The sequence below is a fragment of the Phalangium opilio genome, unplaced genomic scaffold, assembly GCF_054372755.1.
Source record: "Phalangium opilio isolate 3A_F unplaced genomic scaffold, DU_Popi_V2 ptg000031l_1, whole genome shotgun sequence".
In the NCBI taxonomy this organism is placed as follows: Eukaryota; Metazoa; Arthropoda; class Arachnida; order Opiliones; family Phalangiidae; genus Phalangium; species Phalangium opilio.
In genome coordinates, this window is record NW_028324158.1 from 8,320,467 (window position 1) to 8,343,797 (window position 23,331).

The following is a 23,331-nucleotide window of genomic DNA, read 5'->3' on the forward strand; positions in this document are numbered from 1 at the left end:
AATCTATCCCTGGTTTGTACTTAAGTGTACAGTGTTGTTAGACTTTTGCGAATCAATTTTATAGTCAAGAATTGATTCGAAATGAACTATTAGTAATTTATTCTGTATATTCTCTAGGCTTACCAAAGTTCTGATAAGACTAGGTGGAGGAACGTAAAGCCCCCTTTTGGAGAAGTGTAAAACAATTTAATCCAATTTAATTTAGTTTAATTTATACAAATGAAATATGACACTATACTGTATAGTCTATACAAAAAGATAACAATTGTTAAAACGATACTTTACAAAACACAGATTTTCTTACTTTTTCAAATTGAGGATAATTACGTTGGTTGGTTTTTGCGATAGCACGCTGTGTATAGTTAAATTCCATCTTGACAGCCTTGAGAAAAACTGCACGTTTTTATTTTTAAACTAAGTGGGTGGGAAGTGAGAAGGATTAATTAGTGTCTTTGCGCCTGTAATGTCCCATATACATTAAGTACGTTGTTCAAAATTAAAATGCGTCATCGTTAAATACGTCATTAAATTTGGTAAGCTTATTAATTCAAGACTTAATTTGGTTCGCCAATTTAGCTACGAAATGGAAATTCCTTATATGCTTGACGTCTTGAATTGAAAACACTCAGTAATAAGACTTAACAGTATTTATTTTAATCAAATTTAAAAGTTACATTACAAACAATCCGGTATAACACATCGTATTTATAGATGTAAATTGTGTTTATCTTATCGTTTAGAGATTAAATTTATTTTTTATATATAATGGAAGGTATGTTTTTATACACGATTTGATAGACATAATAAATGTTAAAGTAAATTTTCACACGCGATGCTTAAGTTTATATGTTCCATAATTCGGTTTTGAAGTCCGTCTTCCTATTTTGTCTGTACTAAGCCTTTGACAGTGCCTCACCAGGCGTCGCTTTACCTCGAATCTATGACGTTTCACCTACGTCACTTCGTGACAAGCTCTCAGTAACCAGTGACAAAGTTATGTAACACATCTTGTGTGACAACCTTACGGAACATATCTTATGCACAAAACACTTGTAACACAAGCAATTTATCTTGAATAAACTCAACAAAAATTAGCATAAATCAATGATGAAGAAACCATTCATTGAGAAATTTCTATGCTAAAATAGTTGGCATCTCTTTCAACAGAAATGGGAATTAATTAGATAGTTTTTGACCCGAAACTGAATAGGTTGTTACATTGGATTAAAGTTTCCAAGGGTGGAAGTTTGGGTAAAGAAATGTAATTGAACCGCGACACATCAATACTTGTAATTACGTCAGGCCTTCTACGAAAGAATTTCCAAAAAAAAAGACACGTTTTGCCAGAAAGTTGCTCTGGTTCGAAGGCACCGAAACAAAACCCCCATAATCTAGAACATTTCACGCGAACTTCTTTTCAAAAACAACACATTCCAACAAATTTTTAAATCTTACCACACTGTGGAAACTGCAAAATTCTTTCGGAAGCGTGTTGGTGCCAAACAACCGTCAAAATCCCTATACGTGTACTAGCATATCACATGTTCTTAACTCCCAAGTTTGGTTCAAATCCCATGGTAACGCGTTAGGTTAACATTTTTTTTGCCCCCTGCCGGAACATTCAATCATGAGTGAACGGCCCCAAAAATCCTATGAGAGATGGATATGCAGTAAAATCCGGGAATTTTCACTTTTGACATTCACTTGTACGCAAGGTTCTCCTTCACATCCCTCGATGGAATGACTTATGAGGGATTGGATACTTCCATTTTAATACTTCTTTCTATCGACTCCCTGTAAAAGTGTTCACCTTTTGTTGTTTTCACTGGTGAAGTTGAGAATTAGCCCTTTCGAAAAGTCATAACCTAATAGACCATAGGGAAAGAAACGGGGGGTAAAACTCCGCCTACCATGTCGCTTTATGGCGCCTGCGCTGTAGTCATTTTGTATCATGAGAGTGCATGCGCAGAGACGGATGGGATGGCAATGTATCAACGCCCTATGTCCCGGTACTAAGGGTTGCCTACCCCCTTTATTTACATCGAAAAGGACTATTACACGATGTCCGTTTTGATCTTTATCATATTGAATTTGGTCGACACACACGTCACAAATCATTTTGTTTACGAAATGAGGTTGAGGCAATTTTCCGACCACTCAATGGAGCTACCCCCGTTTTCTCATGCGACCCATACCAACTCCTTCCATCTTTCGCATTCCCCATACAGCACAGAGCAGGTCATATATTTCTGCACAGAGTCATATTTCAAGCTAAGTTTGCAGTTTAGTGAAACTTTCATCAAATACATTCTGAAAGTAATATTTCCTAGTTGCTCTTCAGTACTCACCTAAAGTGACAATGTGACATAGAGAAAGCTTCCACCGATCCTTTACGCCATCCCCCTATTTCCTGTTTCCTCCTTGGAACTGCGTACGTCGTTTCACAAACTAAGTACAATGCAACCAGGAACGGAAGTATATAGCTCTAGGTTTGACTTCCAGCTGAGCTCGTAATTGGCTTAGACCATCGCTTGTGGTTATGGAATCTCCAGGATGAAACGAACTCCCCCCACAAAAGTTCCAAAAAGCATTTCCCACACACACACACATATCTCACCCCCGTCGAAAAACTAGGCCCACGTGCCAGACTTTCGCGCCATCGATGCGCCAATAAAGCCAACTGGAATCCAAAACAGCGTATGTTTTAAATGACTTAAATTGTATCTTATAAAACCTTCAATTTATTGCGGGAATAGACCAAATCTGACCTCTAAGAATTGCTACCATTTGTGAAAGAATCTATGAGACGTGAAGTCATTTAAAAGACAACACTAATGCCTTTAAATGTAGGGTTAACCACCAATAAGGTCGCTGGTTCCATGATAAAGTTGAAGACACAAAGTATGTCCGAATGGAAGCCATATTTGATCAGATAACATCATAAGTTTATAAGTTATGTTCCATAAGTATTCGTAATGCTAGAGACTTACATTTCGAGCTACTTCGAGAACAAGTGAGAATTGATTGGCTACACTCCATCGGTTTTGCAGTCCATCTTCCCATTTAGTCTGTACTAAGCCTATGATAGCGCCTCACCAGGTATCACTTTACCTCGAATCTATGACCTACGGCACTACATGAGAAGCTCTCAGTAAACCTATGGAACACATCTTATGAACTTATGATTTCAAGCTTCACAAAATTGAAGCTAATAACAATTTCTAAGCCTAACTTACATGGTTTTCCCTTTAAGAATGAGGCGAAAAATACAATTCCAGGCGCAACAGACTACTGTCATCATCTTTGTTCTTTTTTCATCTGAAACCCAAGTGCCTAAATTTAGGCCTTTTTCTTCTTAGGAACGCGTTGTCGTCGACTTTTCCCAGCCGCAGTGGGAAAAAATGATCCATACCATTTTCCAAACAGAGGACATCATTTGGGGTTGTTTGCCTCTCAAGGGGGCGACTACCATTCTTTTCCCCGTATAGCAGTTATCCACCCACTACCGCAAATCGAATTTAGAACCATTACGTCTATTGGAAAACTCCTGGCATGGCATGGCACGCGAGGAAGAGTTTAGAGGGGAAAGTTGAGAGGAGGAATCCACCATGGTAAAGCCAAGGAATGTAATGTGATGTTATGCGCGACATTTTGCGTCTCCTTTGGGTTATGGCACCATACAGGGTAATTGATACGTCTGTCGACGTCAACGGGTCTCCTGGTAGGGGGTTCAAGGTTAAGGTTTCAGTTTGTGTTAGTCGTAAATTGTCTTATGGGGAGTGAAAGAATCAGTGCCCCTTTGGAACGGAATGCACCTTAATGATAATAGAATTCGAGGTTTCTTTTAATTGGTAATGAGATTGGTTACATGTCGTGTCAGTCAAATTAGTGGAAATTTCCTCATCAATTAACCTTTAAAACATTCGGGAGGTAATAGTCCTGGAAAATGCCTTAATTCCTAGCCAGTTATCAAAGCTGTTAGGTATACAAACTGTGCTCAAATTTCTTCCTAATCGCCTTTAACCATGCACATTTCGACGTGTAATCCAAATTAAGTTTTCTAAAACGATATTTTATGTACAATAACTTGTTATTCGAGAATTAAAAGTCACCCTTAGGCCTAAGGAAAGTTATATTTACTTATAAACCAAAGCGAGCTAGGAAAGTGCTCACTCAATATACAATAAAAAATATCCTTTAACATTGGTTTTCTTAGAAGGCTCAAAAGCTGGAAATATGAGAGTAAAAGAAAATTACATTACAGCTATTATATTGGTTTTAAATGATAATCGTTGTTGAAAATCGAAATTTAATCGCCTTATCGCATGACTGCTTCGACACTTAAGATTGAAATAAATCTTGATTTCTTGTAATGTCTTATAAACATCTTCAAGAGTAGCTTCAGGGGATAAATAACAACAAATTTTGTGCTAAGTTACATAATAAATAAATAACCCAAACACGGCGTATCTTCTTTAAGATCATTTTTCCAACAACAGTAAATTCACAACCAAAATCAATACATCGTAACCCAACGCCGTTTCAACCCTAGACATGGATATATTAACAGATCGCGATCGATATAGTGACCGTATCAGGCAAGACACAATAATCTAAAACCTCATGATGCAAAATTCCCCATTTCCTAAACGGAACTAATACAGGAACTTCGTGCATGCGAGTAATTTATTCATATCGTGTCCTTACATACCATCAAAAGTATATAATACTTCTCTTCGAGAGAAGTGTACCATCCACAAAGCGGGGCGGGTAATTGTAACATGATTCTTTCTACCCAACAGCATTTACATTTGGAGTACTCAAGGTTACTAAACCGAATCACATACGCGATAAATAGTTCCCCCTCATAATTACTCTGTTAGCGCTGCTAAACTATTTGCCAAGGCGCATGCACTTGTGCGTTTTTGTCCCACGTCATGAAAATCAAGGTTTGTGGGTTGATTGCTGTGGATTTAGTATACCAAACACTAACAGTTATAGAATTCACCCCAGGTACGATGGTTACCCATCTGTAGTTTGATGAGCGAGAGGGCAAAAAAATGGCCTGGGAAGAATCATGTTACATAAGTGGCACGCTTCTTCTGTTATCCGCTTCTGATACCATAGAGAATATCACGTGTCCCAAAAGCTTCCTTGCATGTTGGATGTAAAAATTTCTATGGAACGTGACGCTACACTGGCGCATTTAAAGTTGACGTCTAGCGTGGAAGGGTCCCCCTAGCTTTTAGCCCCTGGGTTATCGACCCAATGACACTATATAATCACTTGCCAACGCGAGCTGACGTATACAGGGTGTTTCTGAAAAGTCCATCACAAATTAAGGGGCGTGTTTATGGGACCAAACTGAGCGGAAAGTACCAAAGAACATGGGGTGTACAACATTTTGTTACGGAGATATGGCCTTCCAAACATTCGCCCCTAAAACAAGGAAATATCCAAAAATGAGGAGTAACACTTAAGACCGACTAACCAGCTTGTTTAAAATTACTAGACAATTTCAATAGCCTTTAATCGAACAATTGATTTCTACCTTTACTAATCAGAAGCGTATAAATGAGTAGAAGTATGCCTACGGTGGTAATGTAAAATTAATCCCAAGTGACATGATGTTTCAAGATCTTCCCAGCACCAAGTAAAATGGTTCTGATTGAAGGGACTTTTATTAGCACAGCGTAAACAACGTTATTTTCAGGAATTAGTCCAAATGTCCACGGGCGGCATTACAAAAACGAGGCAGTCTTTCGAATGATACTTGGACATGTTGGAAGATCCCTGGCTTGTTCCTGTTATCTCAAACCGTAAAAAGCTACGCAAATCTTCATCATCACGGACAACACTCTTGTACGTTAGGTATGACCTTGAGAAAACCTAAAAGGACATCTCGAATGTATTTGAAAAACCCATCTCCAATTAAGGGGCGTGTTGTTTGTTTCCAACAGAGTAAACTCGCCCAGAGAACAATTACAATGCAGAGCCACGTTTCGGCGTTAATGGCCCACAAAGGTGGTCCCAAACAAAAGAACAAACTTTAATTTGTTTCGTTCAGTAAGTGTTTCATGTGTCATAGATAAAACGCCATGATTAATGCACAAAGAAAATGTTATTGACAAGTTTTCGGACCGCGATGCTGAAATGTGGTGGTGCACCATCGTGCATGAACCATATTCTGTTTATTAAACCTAAGGGTACGTCTTCGAGTAGTTCTGGTAAATCGTCCCGTAAGAACTACAAGTAAGCCACACCGTTTAACCTGGGCTCTAGGAAATATGGCCCAATTAAATTGTCACCAATTAAACGTGTGGTGTGGTATTGTGGGTGACAATTTAATTGGGCCATATTTCCTAGAGCCCAGGTTAAACGGTGTGGCTTACTTGCAGTTCTTACGGGACGATTTACCGGAACTACTCGAAGACGTACCCTTAGGTTTGGTAAACAGAATGTGGTTCATGCACGATGGTGCACCACCACATTTCAGCATCGCGGTCCGAAATTATCTTAACGCGACCTTCCCTTTGCGGTGGTTAGGTCGAGGTGGACCTGTGGAGTGGCCTGCTCGATCACCCGATCTGAACCCTTGTGATTTCTTTCTTTGGGGCCACCTGAAAGACTTAGTTTATCAGACTGAAGTGCCCGATGTTGAAGAGCTACGTCGACGAATAATTCACGGCTGTCAAACAATTCGCGAAACTCCAGGCATTTTTCAACGTGTAAGGGAATCATTTGTAAGACGTGCTAATGTGTGCCTTAACGCGGGTGGTGAACACTTTGAACAATTTTTGTAACTAGTTGCAATTAAATGTTAAAACTTGTCAATAAATTCATTTTCTTCGTGCATTAATCATGGCGTTTTATCTATGACACATGAAACACTTACTGAACGAAACAAATTAAAGTTTGTTCTTGTTTTTGGGACCACCTTTGTGGGCCATTAACGCCGAAACGTGGCTCTGCATTGTAATTGTTCTCTGGGCGAGTTTACTCTGTTGGAAACAAACAACACGCCCCTTAATTGGAGATGGGTTTTTCAAATACATTCGAGATGTCCTTTTAGGTTTTCTCAAGGTCATACCTAACGTACAAGAGTGTTGTCCGTGATGATGAAGATTTGCGTAGCTTTTTACGGTTTGAGATAACAGGAACAAGCCAGGGATCTTCCAACATGTCCAAGTATCATTCGAAAGACTGCCTCGTTTTTGTAATGCCGCCCGTGGACATTTGGACTAATTCCTGAAAATAACGTTGTTTACGCTGTGCTAATAAAAGTCCCTTCAATCAGAACCATTTTACTTGGTGCTGGGAAGATCTTGAAACATCATGTCACTTGGGATTAATTTTACATTACCACCGTAGGCATACTTCTACTCATTTATACGCTTCTGATTAGTAAAGGTAGAAATCAATTGTTCGATTAAAGGCTATTGAAATTGTCTAGTAATTTTAAACAAGCTGGTTAGTCGGTCTTAAGTGTTACTCCTCATTTTTGGATATTTCCTTGTTTTAGGGGCGAATGTTTGGAAGGCCATATCTCCGTAACAAAATGTTGTACACCCCATGTTCTTTGGTACTTTCCGCTCAGTTTGGTCCCATAAACACGCCCCTTAATTTGTGATGGACTTTTCAGAAACACCCTGTAGAACCAGTCCTGTAGCCGGAACGGAACTCATTAGTAGCCGATTCGCGTAACCACCATTAAGGCTATACTTTGTATACTCTAATGATCATTCATGAAACCTCCAAGCTATTCACGGTCACCGTGTTTACTCCACAAACCATGCTTGCTCGCCGCGTGTCAAAAGAAGTTCGGGGCTATACTCCATAAAAACGTTTCAATGGAACGAATAGGTTTCGTTTTCAATTTGGTCTTGGTTTATAAAGGTTTTTAAAAGTTCAGGGAAAAAATAATTTATTTATGGAATTTTTCATTGGATGGTAGGTGTCTTCCAGCTTGGAGTAATATTTAATGAGACCACGCAATTCTATTCAAATAAAACTATCATTATCACTCTGATAAAACTACTCTATGCATTAGTACAAATGGGGAAAGGCATAAGATGTTTTCAAGAAGTGATATCTAGTTTACTAGGGAGAAGGTATAAGATGCCTAAGTGTTCGCGTGCCATGGTCCCAGTCCCCTTTTAAAATACAAGGGGGGACGTAAAAGGAGGCCGGGCTATCGGAAAATACGTAATTTTCGTCATTTGCGTTGTGCTGACGTGAGTTTTCAAGAACCAATGAGATGCTGGTTGTAATTTAGAGGCGGGGATTAACTCCGGACCTACGTTTGGACTGGAGATAAAGCTGGAAACGTGGCGAATTTATACCTTCTCTCTAATAAACTAGATATAACTTCTTGATGCTTTGGGAAACTTGAAACTGTATGCATATAATAAAATAGAGTAATGTTTTGGTAAAAATAATAATTTATTCATAAAATCAAAAAACATAAAAATATGTATCTCTCTTGATATTTTATAAATTATCACTTGGATATAAAGTTTAAATTTTTGGGTAGACAAGCGCAACGATTTTTGAAATAAACCGCTCAATTTGTAACGCTGCAGTTTCTTGCCTAATTATTTGGTAACAATTTATGGGGTCAATTCATTCATCTTCCCTTTAAAATATTTAAAGTTGATATTTACGTAACTCTTTTACAGCGAGACTAAATAGAACTTGAAATAATTTTTATATTTTAATTAGCTAACAGTTTTGGGAGTGATGTTTTTGCAAAGCATGTCCCCATGCAGTGTTCCGTCAAACGTGAAGAATTTCAAAATAAATTTGTTTCCCTCTGGGTGTTGCAGAAAAATAAACAGGAAGTTATCGGGTGGCGTTTATTTTTGTTGTTTACTTTAATGGGCAGTTTTTCAACTCGTACAACAGTTATCAAAAGAGATATATCCTTGAATAAACATTTCTTTAAAAAAACTTTATATTATAGTTTAGATAATAATTTAGTGCGTGATGTGGTTGGTTTTAAGATTAAATTAATTAGAGTAAGGTCAAAAAATATTCAAATTGTTTTTAGGATTTTTTTTAAATGTTTTAATTAAATATTTTCTAAACAGGATTTAATTAATTTAAACTTTTGATGATACTTTTAAAGAGGAAATGAACCGTTAATTGCAATATGCGGATTGTCTATTTTTATTTCTTTAGAACTGTCACACTTCATCTCATACTTACTCTGTAATGACTTTTGTCATTCCATTTAAGTTCTCGAAAACTTTCCTAAATGTATATCTTTTCGTAGATCATAAGTTTATAAGATATGTTCCTTCCATAAGTATGACACTAACTATACTTCGTAATGTTAGACACTTAGCTCGAGCTAGTTCGAGAACGACAAGCGACAATTGAAGTCCTACACTCGGTGGTTAATTTTGCAGGACTTGCATCTAGTTCCTATTTCGTCTGTACTAAGCCTTTGACAGCGCCTGACCAGGCGTCGCTTTACCTCGAATCTATGACCTACCTCCCTCACTTCATGATAAGCTCCAGTTTGTAACCAGTGACAAACTTATGCTTCACATATCTTACAAACTTATGATAGATGCAATACATACAGAAAGATATGAAATTCCCCGGAAGAAAAACAGTATCGATTTTTTGGAATTTCCGAGCATCTTACCAATAGAGTATCCCAATAAAACACCTACGCAAGAAAAAGCCTGCCTTTGATTTCACAACCTAGGTGGACTTAAAATCACGTACGAGTTGGCACGTAAACTTCTAATGAAAGAGGTCTATGAAAAAGATACCGCTTGACCATAGCACGAACCAATTTCATTCTGTCCACATCAAAAGAGCCGCCTATTTCACTTTTGCCGCTCCATTTAGGCTAGGTGGGCCACTATCATCAGGTATACTTCAGTTATATTTTCGTGGAATCATAGAGGATATACAGTAGAGGAGTAGACACTGTAGCCTTCAGCTTTACTATGGTAACTACGTGTCTACCAAGAAAACGACAGTTATATTTTCGTGGAATCATAGAGGATATACAGTAGAGGAGTAGACACTGTAGCCTTCAGCTTTACTATGGTAACTACGTGTCTACCAAGAAAACGAGTACACATCCGGATGTAGCTCCATAAACTGTAACGAGAACTGAATACAACAACTATCTACTCCTCTATTATATATCCTCTATGGTGGAATAGGCTACTGACTGAACTATAACTGAAAAAAGAATCGTACAACAGGACCCTAATATTTGATCTAGATTGCTTTGGACGTGAGGAACGAACTTTTCGTGTTTTTATTTGCTAGATCAAACGACGGCCAGAAAAACACGTCTTGACCCAGCTAGATGACCCCAAGGGTCATTTTCTTATCTCTAAAAATACCAGACTGCAATTTTGACTTGTCTTTGTCTAGCCCTGAATCGTGAAAAATGTGTCATATTTGGGTCAATATTTTGAACATGTCTAATGTCTAGTGACATTTGAAAAATTATTAGTGGATTTTTACAATAATTACGGGAAGTTATAGAAGTAACACTGGGAACCATTGTCTCAAATGTATAAGAATGAAATCCCCTTGACGTAGGCGTGACATAATGACGTCAATGATTTATAAATATCATGTCGGTACACTAGGAATGCCCTCTATATCTCAACTCTAATAAAGATTTAAAATTTTCCGGGTTATGTTTTTAAATTTGTTTATATGTAAGGAACACATTGTTTACAAACATCCCTTAAAAAATTAGAAAGTCGTGTTTACAAACATATATTAGAAGAAGTACACAGAGGTAAACAAAGCTGTGTTTTGAACTCGATCTAAAAATACATTTTACAAATACAAAATTTCTAAAATACAGTGTATGCCCTATTTTGCTAAAACAAAATTTAAAAGTATTTATTTTAAGGTAGGGTACCAAAAACGTAACAAAACTCTTTTACATAATTCGAAATTTACCGCAGATATCCTCAAAATATGGGGGTTTTCAATTATTTTCGTCGAAAAGTTAACCTTGATCTGATAAGACCGTAAAAATCCATTTTTTTTTATTATTTTTGCTTTATTTATTGTTTCGAATTTCACGTGATCACTGGCGCGTGAAAATATTGTAAGAGGTGTTGGATACTTGCTAAAATATATAAAATAAATCCCTTTTTAATTAGCATTGAAATATCTATAGTAAATAAATATAAAAATTATCAAACCTAAAAAAAATATCAATAAATGAAGTAAAAGTGTCCGACCCTCGGTATTATATAGCGCATGGGATCGGAAACTTCACATCCTATCCTAAAGCTATATATTATTATGACAGGATGCTTTATGTATGGCATCTCTTTTGTTTTGGACACCCGTTTTGAATTTCAAACAAGAACTTGTATAGTTATTTATCAAAAGACGGATGACGAAGCGATTGAAAAATATTTGTGTAGTACATTATTTTTTTTCTTTTTGCAAAAGTCACCACCCAAAATGATGCTAGTACTATATGAATATATTAACACAATCACCATATGCAAATAATATAGCGGGAAAATACCTGTACTGAGCTATAATTAAGCGAAAGTAGAACGTGATTTTTTAAAATATTTTTAAAAATCATCGCCATTAATTTTAGGTTATGATTGCATAGTTGGGCGTGACCTTTTAAACTTTTAATTAATATTTTATTCAAAGGGGTTTCGTGCTTGAATAATAAAGTAAAATTTGAACTAGACCTATGACTATAACTACTTATAATTTATTAAATATGAATATGGTTAATTTTTTATCCTTAGTGTAAGAAAGATTTCTTTAAAATAAAAAATAAAAATAACTTTGTGGCAAAAAAAAAACTTTCTATGACTTGAAATGAATAAATCTGTCAAAATTTAACGAGTCTTGAAATTCAAAATCTGGTGCGAAATGACCTTAGTAAAAAAACTAAAAATACGACATTTACGAGCGTCGCGTCAAATTTGAGATATTTAAATGAGTTTCCTGACCCTTTATATTTCTTAAACCATAAGTTTATAAGATATGTTCCATAAGAATGACACTACCTATACTTTGTAATGCTAGAGACTTACAGCTCGAGCTAGTTTGACTTCGAGAACGACAAGCAAGAATTATTTGGCTACACTCGGTGGTTAATTTTGCATGGCCCATCTTAATTTCTATTTAGTCTGTACTAAGCCTTTGACAGCGCCTCACCATACGTCGCTTTACCTCGAATCTATGACCTACCTCCCTCACTTCATGACAAACCCCAGTTTGTAACCAGTGACAAACTTATGGTGAACACATCTTACGAACTTATGCTTAAACTTACAAACGTTTCGACTGTACAATACATTGTTTGAAGACTAGAAGGATTCCATACAAGAATTCCAGGCTACATGGAGGACAAAAATGTAGACTTATTAATGTCCACTCCAAGTAGCCAGGCCTCCTTGTGTAAAAGGTATAAATCCTTCTAGTCTTAAAAACGATGTACCGGATTTCCAACAACCTTTGACATTTTTAAGTTATCAAAATTATAAAACCTAACTTGGATATTCAAAATAGTCGAAATAATATTACAAATAAACGGTTCAGACTGAAAAATTGCGACTCTATAAGATTAAAATGTCAAATTTGACTTATCTACGTTTTTAAACTCGCTTAATTTCGATTGGAAGCTCTATTACTTCGAAATACATACCTCTCCATTTATTATTTTGGTTCCTATTTAGTTGGCTACTCCTTTAAATGAAACGATATCTTTCCAAAACAGCAGGGAATTTCAAACACATCCGAGAAATTGGAGGAGGAAAAGTGGTTTAAAATTAATCGAACGCCGTATATATATTCCTGTTCAATATTAGTTTGCATCGACTGCTTCAGGTTTATCATAGATACTCAGCTTTCTTGAGTTTGCAAACTCCGCTTGAACCAAATCTAAAGCTCCAACAACACACACACAGTGTAAGATCACCCTTCTCTAGCATCTGAACTATGTCCACTTTTCAAGGATGAATGGAGTGAAGGCGAGATTCAATGTAATGGAAATATGTTAAGTAATTTAGCTCTTCCTGGGAAGTTCCGGCCTTGCATTGCATTCAATCTAACAGAGTGGATACCAGAGTATCGATCCATTTTCCAAAACACCGAGTAACTGAGCGCAGTCAAGAGTTTTGCAAGGGCAGACGATGGGTTAGCGCATGCGCCTTGGGTCAATATGGATGTGAACCATGCACCAACAGCTCCACGAAGAATCTTTCACTTTCTTTGAAAATGAATCTTGGCGAACCGTTGAAGACTCGAGACACTCGGGACGGAGTACGCTACGATAGTTTCTAGTTCATTTCCAAAGGAAAATGCAACGCCAACAATGCTAGGTCCCCTTTATTCCCAAGATGGGGTAGATCGACGTTACATCCCTTAACGACAGCCTTGGTAAACTTTGACCCCGTTTTCTTAAGATGCAAACTGAAACTGGGATGAACTAGCGTCGGATAAAAGGGCTTATCTAACTCGAACAAAAGTGGAATACCCCGTCATTCCAGACTGGTGGTAGATTTGAGACTTCTGCTAAGTTGCAGCTGAGCTAGTCCTCGGCCATAAGTTGCGAATCCATTGCTTCTTTGCAACTTTTCGCTAGGGTATAAACATTTTTTCCCCTTCATCATGGATGATACTTAACTATAGATATCCTATGGCTATATAGTTGGACTTTCTAAAAGTAAAAGTTTCATCGAAGAAAGAGATTAGGTTTTATTTTCAGCTAAAGACATTTTTAAACAAGATGGTACAGGACAGATTAGAGCCACGTCGTTTGTAAGGCTAAGAAGCGTTCCCTACATAAATTCTGAAGTTTTCATTGTTGAGAAAGGTTATTCGGGTTCTTAGAATGCTCAGTGTGAGAAATTTTAAAGAAAGTATGATGTTTCCCATTTTATATAAAGCAATATGATATGAGGGGTTTGTGTGTTCATTAAAGGCATACAGATACCAATGATTGTTCATTAATATTAGCATAATATATTCGCAATGCACTGTCATAGACTAATCATAATCCTCTCCCTTACAATATCACCAATCCCTCCTTTCACTCTCCCTTTAAAAAGACGAACGAATATTACAGCAACAACATCAACATCTTCTCCAGACCAAGTGAAACTAATAGCCAGCCCATCGTTGTTGATGTAGCTAAACATTTGCCTTTAAAACAAAAGTTGATCTACACATTCCAAGTACACCAAAGAAGCATTTGCACTTTAATTGATATAAAGATACGGATGGTAGTATTTTTCAAAAAAAAATAGATAAGCTTAACAACACTTTTAACCTAAAAGCAAAAGTTAATCTAAAACTTTCTCAGCTGCGGAACTATCTCCAAACTATCAGAAAAGTAAAAATCGAGGAATTTTTTCATAAAGATAAAATGAGTTTAGAAAGCGGTTGAAAAGATGACTTAGAAGATACGATTAAAAAAAATGTCAAGTTTCGTTGTTTTTTCTCCAAATTTTTGAAATGTATTGGCTTTTGTGGGCCACGAGATAAGGCAGCGAGGAATCTCCGTGTACTTCGAGGGGCACGCCACTCGGAATAATCTTCATTCACGATATACCTGTGTTTTAAAGAGTACAAATGCTTACCCTTGACAATGCTAAATTGATAACATGCATCCCTTAATCGCTGTAGAAATGTTTTGAGGTGAAGAGTGGTTATCCCCTCGTTGTACACAGTACATACATACCTTCTCAAAAATTGAATTGACATTATCGACTTGACATTTTTGAACGTTGACCTTTTTAAAAATGTCTGAGGTTTTTCGGGTTTTACTGGAGATTGGATAAGGGAATTTTTTCGCTACGCTTAGTACGCTGTCTATCTTAATATTTTAGCAGGCATAAAAACCACCAGACACTGTCACCTGACATCACTGTCAAAAGCTTGGAGTGTCTTCTAAATCTCGTCTCCTAGTCTTAGTTGACATGAAGAATTCAACTACCTGTATACGAAATTGTAAATAAAAAAGAAAACCCCGTAGAGTTCAGTAGAATTTAGTTTAAATTGAATTTAAATATTTAAAACCTAGAGTTATCTAGTTGAACTTCATTAAATTGTCAATATAGGCCTGCATAGAATAAACTTGTTTGAACTGTTACTTAGAGTTCAACTATACCTGTATTTTGTTTTTCAGTAAAATTCGGTTAAAATTGAGTTTATTAAATTTGAGTTTCAACAAGAAGCGATATCTAGTTTACTAGGGAGAAGGTATAAATTCACTTTATCTCCAGTCCAAACGTATAGTAGGTCCGGAGTTAATCCCCGCCTCTAAACTCACGTCAGCATGGCGACGCGAATGACGAAAATTAAGTATTTTCCGACTGAGGAGAGGCGAAATAGCCCGGGGCCTCCTTTTACGTCCTTCTTGTATTTTGAAAGGGGGACTGGGACTATGGCGCGCGAATACTTAGGCATCTTATGCTTTCTCCCTAGTAAACTAGATATCGCTTCTTGGTTTCAATATTTAATTTGAATTATCTATAGTTGGGAGTTCATTAAATTGTCACTATAGACTAAACGATGAAATCGATTCAAATTTTAAATTCTTTCTTGGAACTCTATATTCTATATTTAGAATGAAACCGCTATAGGGATTATTATTTGGCAAAGCACTAAATTCCCCAGATTCATCGTTAAACCAATCAGTGGACGTAAGCAAATATTTGAGGTTGAATACTTGATCCTTTTCGTCCACATAAAGGGGAAGAAACCTCGAGGCTTCTAAGGCTACATCGCCGGTCTTCAAATATAGACGCGTAAAATTAAGCTATTTCATAATAACTCATACGTCACCGCCCTAAAGGTGGCTTGCTTTAATCAACCCACACTTTTGCTCTAGATTTCCTGCATCCTCAACAGAATGAATGAATAGCTTCTATGCTAATATGCGTCTGCAAAATACAGATTTGAATTAATTATGTCCGTTTTCTTCTATAGCAGACTAGTGTTATTATGTCTGAGTCTTAAAGGCATTGTCTCAGGAAAATCTACAGGGTTTTTCTGTTACGTCTGCCATAAAATAAAGGGTGTCAAACTCAGTTTTAAGTTTCATCGAAGAACACTGGGGGTCTACAACATTTAGTTACTTAGAAATGAGCTCCAAAACATTGATTGACCAATAAAACAACAAAATTCTCAAGACATATCAATCTAGGAACGTTATTGAACCTTTATCTAGCAGAAGTGTATTATTAAATGGGTAGAAGTGTGCCTATGCTGGTAAAGTAACGCTAATTACTAAACATGTGTGTAACTATTTCCTTGTTTACGGGACAATCAATGTTTGTGAGCCTTCGTTGTGAGCCCATATCTACGTAACTAAATAACAATGTTCTTTGATGAAAGTTTCCACTCAGTTTAACCCTAAATACACACCCTTTAATTTACGTCAGACTTATCACAAACACCCTGTTTAATTCAATTCGATCTTTAGTCTGAGACTTGTTCTTTAAAAACGAGCTTAATTTGTTTTCCTTCTAGGCCTACATCGTCTCATCAAAGAGAGAACAGAGAAATTTCCATACTAGAAATATTAACGTTCAGTTTTGTTTTGATTTTTTTTGTCGCTGTTAAAGACGTGCGTAACTTAATACCTTTCATCGTTAAGGCATTTTATTAACCCCATTTACAATACTAGTTACGAATTGAGAAAAAGAAATACATTAATATTATTCTGTCAGAGACGTTTCTATGGGTGTACTCTCTGTAAAGTTCGTTGGCTTTTAACTGAAGCCATGTGCTTAATAATAACCTTTAACCTCTGGGGTAATTCAATTATGGGCGGTAAACCGCGACGATGCAGACACGCGTGCCTCTACGTGGGAAGTTTAAAAGCTAGGGGATTTAATATTAATATTGTTAATTTTATCTTAAAAATAATGAATATTTTAAAAGATTCACAATTGAATTATATTTTGAAGTCTCAAAGGTGCATGTTGTTGTTGTCTTTATTTTCTTTTGAATTAGTTTTAAGTTTGAAACAGCTTATCGCTTAAACAAATAACAATTAGTTGTTTGTGCATGATAGTACTCTCTCTATATTTAGATCTAGGGAACCTAGCCGCCAATTAAGCCTGGCATTAGGAAAACCTTAATTGAATCTCATAATTTAACTAAGCTTTGTCTGGTAGCTATAGACGAAGTCCCAACTCGTCCCAAAGTTGTTGCGTGCAAACAGTACGTCCGTCCCCGTAGTCCCTCAACTGACTGTTATAAATGACCTAACAACATCTTAAAGTCCGCGCCGACTCCGTTTAGCAATTGGCAGTAAATAGGCCCAGGTAATTTCGTGAGCAGCGATGAGACAATTATAAATGTATACTATTTATGAAGGAACTAGTTAACTAATTATGGATAATTATTCATTATAAACTTATAATGCTCTGATAATCATATCACTAACCCAGGAATTTCTCAGGGCATACAACCAGACCGAATTTTACGCAATTACCGGCCGGGGACCATCAACAAAACAATATAATATTATTGAGCAGTTTTATCCAGTGCAATTCCGTTTACTACAATACAGTGCGGTGCAGTTCTGGGTTGCACTAGCTTCAAATGCTGGAATTCCGCGAGGAGATAGCCTTTAGTACAACCAAGAAGCGATATCTAGTTTACTAGGTAGAAGGTAATAATTCGGGACATTTCTAGCTTTATCTCCAGTCCAAACGTATAGTAGGTCCGGAGTTAATCCCCGCCTCTAAATTACAACCAGCATCTCATTGGCTCTTGAAAACTCACATCAGCGCGTCGCGAATGACGAAAATTACGTATTTTCCGACTGAGTAGAGGCGAAATAGCCCGGCCTCCTTTTACGTCCCCCTTGTATTTTGAAAGGGGGACTGGGACTATGGCGCGCGAATACTTAGGCATCTTAACCCCTTCTCCCTAGTAAACTAGATATCACTTCTTGGTACAACACACATAGTTCAGCTCTGGATTGCACTAGCTTTGCTCGAATTGAAAAACGGGTTAAAGTAAGAACGAGACGAAGAGCTAAGCCTTAAATTCTTGCATGGCGGTGCCGCCCCAGATAACTCCCTGGAGGGTCGTTCTAGGCCAGCAAACTCCTAGTTAATCCTGTCCGCGCCGTCTTTTAAAAGCTATGAAAGGAAGGGTGCGAGGGTGTTTGGGTTTAAGCTGGCCGACACAATCGAATTCTTAACTAAATTGCAAGGCGCGTTCGCCTTCATTTTCAAAAAGGCGTTGAAAGAACAGTGTGGTGCGCTTGCCCCCATCCACACCACTTGTCGTTGAGATAATCCTAGTAGGAACGGGGCGAAGCTGAGTTTCATTACTGCCGGTCTTTTTATACTCGATTTTATTGTAATCTGGAGAGAGTTCAGACGGAAACATGGCCTAGATCCTTTTAAAAAAAGGACAACGTCTCGAAAAGATTGTTCGAAATGATTAGAACGGTTTATTTTTAATTTTAAAAGTATTAATTAAAGCCTAAATTGATTTCCTTTTTTTATATATATAAATTTTAATTTGATCGTATTATCAGTTAATCATCTGGGTCTGTTAAATGAACCTTGTATTTTTTGTTTTTGTTTCTTTTTAATTCTTTGACTTGTTTTAACTTTTAATTATCATGAAATGTTAATTTAATTTTGAAACTTATTAAGATTGATTAAAATAAACTTGATAATGGAAAATGCAGGTCAGTTCTCTGTAGAAATAGTCTAAAGATATGTGCACTAATTTCCTCTGTCGTTGCTTATCTTAAACGACGTGAGCTTCATGGTTGACAGAAATTTGTGACAGAATCTCAATCTGCAGGTTTGGAACTGAATTATCAATCTGAATAGAACCGAACTGCAAGTATTTCTGTCTTGAACTTCACTCACAAATGACTTGCAACTCTGATTTTCGCTTTATCTATAAATTCCTTTTGCTATCCCTATTTAAAGTTGAGGATTTTTATCTCCAAATGTGAACTCGTGCAGTTCAAGACTGAAATGCTTGGAGTTCTGTTCGATTCAATAGATAACTCAGTTCCGAACCCGAGATGCTCTCAGAAATTACTGGCAACCCTAATCAGAACATTATCTATAAATTGCCATTTGCTATACCGATTTAAAGTTGAGGATTTTATCTCGAAAGAGATTGATTAACAATTCAAAATATGAAAGCAACCGTAACCAATTTATAACCACCCGCTAACGCAATAATCGTTAAATACACTCTCCATTCTAATCGGTTTCGGCGTGTCCAAACTTTGGAGGTACTTTATACACCCACTATAGTCCATTAGTTCTAACCTAGAGTTGATCCGACCCATCCGGCTATTGCCAGCCACATCGGCGGGGGTTTCCGGGGCGCGATAATTATACTACTTCCCTAAATACAAACCAACGTAAAAGCTGGGGAGAAGTTATATTTATACAAAGGCTTAAAAAATGAATTAGGCGTAGAAGGGCGAATTCGTTTTTGGAAAAGCTAGCTGTTTTAAAAATCCATAAGGATCCACTGCGGAATAGAAAAGACATAACCTCCAGCCGGCCGGCAGTGACGCCTCTAATTTTTCATTTAACAAGATCAGCAAGACTTATTTAAAACCTTTACCAAGTTCATGTTTTAACTATAGGTAGCTGCCAGTGAGGTGTGGCTTAAAATGGCTCCTCTCCTCTCCACCAAAATGGCGGCAAACTTCACATAGTGAAAGGCTACTGGGGGAAAGCTCCTGATTGGCTAAGTGAGGGTCTGACGCTTAGTAAGGGAGATTTTCACCCCATTTGTCCACTTCCTATAGTTGTTACCAAATAAAAGCATATATTTCTGCTATAAACAATAAAAATAAATAGTAAATCTATATAATTAAAAGTTTTAATTAGTTCGAGAACGACATGCGAGAATTGACTACACTCGGTGGTTAATTTTTCAGTCCATCTAGGTCCTATTTAGTCTGAATACTAAGCCTTGACAGCAACTCACCAGGTGTCGCTTTACCCTGAATCTATTACTTCAATCACTTCTTGACAAGCTCCAGTTTGTAACCAGTGACAAACTTATGGAACATATCTTACGAGCTCATGGTTTAAGTAACCCTGAAAACCCAGATCATCATGAAGGATTTAAACACACATTGAAGAAGAAAAAATAGAGGGTCTTCCTGGTTAATTTAAAGAACGCAGGTGTAACTTCGTTTCGGGTAATTCCTCACGACTGCGCCATATTGGCTTAGCTAATGGAATACAAACTGCAGTCGTGATGTTTTGGGAAGATTTTGAAAATATGGTAAAGCAATATTTAAATTTTATATTACTGTTTAATCTTGGGTATATTTAGACATAAAGGCATTATACTGAAAACAGAAACACAATATGTTGATAAGTATTGTTATTTTTAGTTCCCAGTCGGAATTAAATTAAGCGGAAGTAAACATAACATTAGGATTCATCTAGGCAACTAGTTTTAACTCCCTGTAAGCAAAGAGGCTTGGGATGGGAAGTGATTACCAATCAATCAATTGACCTTCTTCAAGTCGGGGGTGTTTGACTCCTTTGTTGTCTTAAGACGGAATATTGATCGGTATGTGGACAACGAAAACGTAAATTAAGATATGGCTTCAAACAATACGGACCATCCAAATTTAGTGCAGGACTATTAATTTTAGGTCTTTGTGTCCACATACCCAATAAAGGAGATGAAACTGTCCCACCCCTTTTGATAAGCGTTTACAGTAACCTTTATAGATACATATGAACCATAAGTTTATAAGATATGTTCCATAAGTATGACACTCCAATACATCGTAATGCCAGAGACTTACAGCGAGAATTGAAGTCCTACATTCGGTGGTTAATTTTGCAGTCCATCTAGGTCCTATTTAGTCTGTACTAAGCCTTTGACAGCGCCTCACCAGGCATCCCTCGCTTTACCTCGAATCTATGACCTACCTCACTAACTTCATGACAAGCTCCAGTTTGTAACCAGTGACAAACTTAAGGAAGGAACATATCTTATAAACTTATGCTTCTTGAAATGGATGAAAACATACATGCATACATAATTGTTAAATTAAGAGTATTCCGAAAAGTAACTTCGCTCTAGTTTTTCAGTTAGAGGTGGCTAAATATCACGAAAAACCCCATGTTAATCTCCATAGGAAAAATGGTAAAAGCATGTGAATTTTGCTTTAACGTTACAAAAGAGTATCAAGTCATATCTACAAGGGCCTACCGGCCCTGTAGAATACATTCAGTGTTATTTTCTTCTGTTTTGAACTTCATAAAGAGTTAGGGAGTGTGTTTTTACAGTTTGAGTTTCTTTTAACAAAACTAAAATATAGCTTAGCTTTTACGATATATAGTCTAGACTCTAAATGGCTTTCAGAAGGGGGAATTCTAGCTCGTGATTTTTCTATTATTATTCGTTTTACCATGCTTTTACTATAGGTACATTACGTCTCCACGCTAGGAAATACTAAAGTTCTGACAGCTTAGAATGCATACTCATATTTCACACAGTATATATAGAGTTTAAAAACCTTTCGAAAGTTCACGGTTCTGTGTTGTTAGATTAAAAGCGTGTATAGTAATGTAGTTTAAAGACTATTTATACTGAATCGTTGCTATAGTTTTGAGTTTAAAAGATTATTAAAGAAGTCACGCCAAAAACATTCTTTCTTCACGTTTTATAAGATATTTTAAAACCAATTTCAAGTTTACCTACTCCACCCTATACAGTCCTATACTACATCTACGAATGCATGGCAAAGAATCCCGTAGAGTTTGCCAAAGAGACTTAGATTTGAAGTTGTTAGTTTAAGAAGAAGATTTTTACAGAGCAAACATTGCAAAATAAGAATTTTATATAGGCCTATAAAAATATCTAAAAGAAACATTTTCTATTTTGGTATATTATTTATCTTAATTTCCCGGAATTAGTGCTTGTAAATCATTAATTTTGACTAAAATTAAGTTAGTTATATTATGTACTCAGCAAATTTTGTTTACAAAATACCGGAATTTCTTAATTAGTATTGTTAGTTCTAACAGTATCAAATATTTAACAAATTTGGTTTGAAATAGCCCGAATTACTTTGCTACACAAGTAATAAATAGAATCATTAAGAAAACAACTATTTTGGGCCAAGCAAGTGCTAACATAAATAAAACTCATTTATAAGAAAAACAAAAGTCAGTACGTTTGTTTATAAAAATAAAATGACCTATTATTGACCTTTTACGTTCTTGTACGCGCTGATAACGAATATTAAACCCGATGTTATGAGTAAAAGAAGGTAGTTGCTATCATTAAGACCTGGACACCCATAACATTTAAGTTTTACACCGTCCAGAACACAACAATGTTCTTGATATCAACGTTCACGTTACTAAAGCCTTAATAATCCCACTAGATATTCCCAGAAGTATATAATAATTCCCTTCCATTATCCCACTAGATATTCCCAGAAGTATATAATAATTCCCTTCCATTATCCCCTTCTGATATTACTTATTACATGGGCTATTTAGAAACTTAACAATACTAATTAGTTAATTATTGATACAACTCAATAGGTAAACCACTGACAAGAAGCAATAATTAAGATTAAATCTTCCCAATAACTTCAATAATTAGTGAGCTAATATTTTGCGTTCAACTATCATATTTGTTCCAAAAACAATTAATCAAAGGGTTAAAAACGTAAATAAAACCTTGAGTACAATTTAACGACGTTGCGCAAGACGTGACATTGAATGATTCAAAAGACACCCCCGCACCAATCAATCGCGGTGTGTAATTCATCATCAATCTCAAGAGGGATAAGGATATATCTGAAATTCAGCATTAATAAAACAAGAAACGAGTCGTGTAATAAAAATGGACAAATTGACACTTAGGGACTGTGTAACGTCACACTGTTAGAGATCGGACCCACCATCTGATCGACCGTAATACATAACTACTTAACCCAGATTCTGCTTATAAAAGAAAGGAAAACGCTGTACTTCAAGAGACTCGCACGCGAGACGAATTTTTCGCACGCTAATGCCGCAAAGTTCAAGAGGTTAAGGCTTATTCTGAAGAGGGGAGATATGGGATGGACTTAATAGTAGTAGAGAGAAATGGTTATAATTTCCCAGACTGAAATTTTAAAGGCAAAGCTTCAGCGTTGCATTGGAAAAGGTTTAATTTTAAGCATAAGTTTATAAGACATGTTCCATAAGTACGACACAACATGTACTTCGTAATACTAGAGACTACAGCTTGAGCTAGTTCGAGAACGACAAGCGAGAATTGAAGTACTACACTCGGTGGTTAATTTTGCACTCTATCTTCCTATTTAGTCCGTACTAA

General features: G+C 36.6%; 1 protein-coding gene and 3 long non-coding RNA genes across 7 annotated transcripts in view; 2 read left to right on the forward strand and 2 right to left on the reverse strand.

Moving 5' to 3' along the window:
* LOC149690410 (uncharacterized) overlaps positions 1 to 23,331 on the forward strand; it is a 44,490-nt gene that overhangs the window by 8,413 nt on the left and 12,746 nt on the right. The gene's annotated exons all lie outside the window — the stretch shown is intronic.
* LOC149690411 (uncharacterized) lies at positions 633 to 3,955 on the reverse strand. 4 transcript variants are annotated; one of them, XR_016383728.1, is made up of 4 exons: positions 3,237 to 3,955; positions 2,991 to 3,157; positions 2,769 to 2,871; positions 633 to 2,680 (listed from the first exon to the last, which is right to left on the reverse strand). It is a non-coding gene; the product is annotated as an uncharacterized LOC149690411 (long non-coding RNA). The 4 variants fall into 4 exon arrangements; XR_016383727.1 differs by having other exon boundaries at positions 633 to 2,871; XR_016383729.1 differs by having other exon boundaries at positions 633 to 1,391; positions 1,456 to 3,157.
* LOC149690412 (uncharacterized) lies at positions 5,312 to 6,859 on the forward strand. The gene is made up of 2 exons (XR_016383730.1): positions 5,312 to 6,066; positions 6,547 to 6,859. It is a non-coding gene; the product is annotated as an uncharacterized LOC149690412 (long non-coding RNA).
* LOC149690413 (uncharacterized) lies at positions 8,424 to 14,054 on the reverse strand. The gene is made up of 2 exons (XR_016383731.1): positions 12,671 to 14,054; positions 8,424 to 11,116 (listed from the first exon to the last, which is right to left on the reverse strand). It is a non-coding gene; the product is annotated as an uncharacterized LOC149690413 (long non-coding RNA).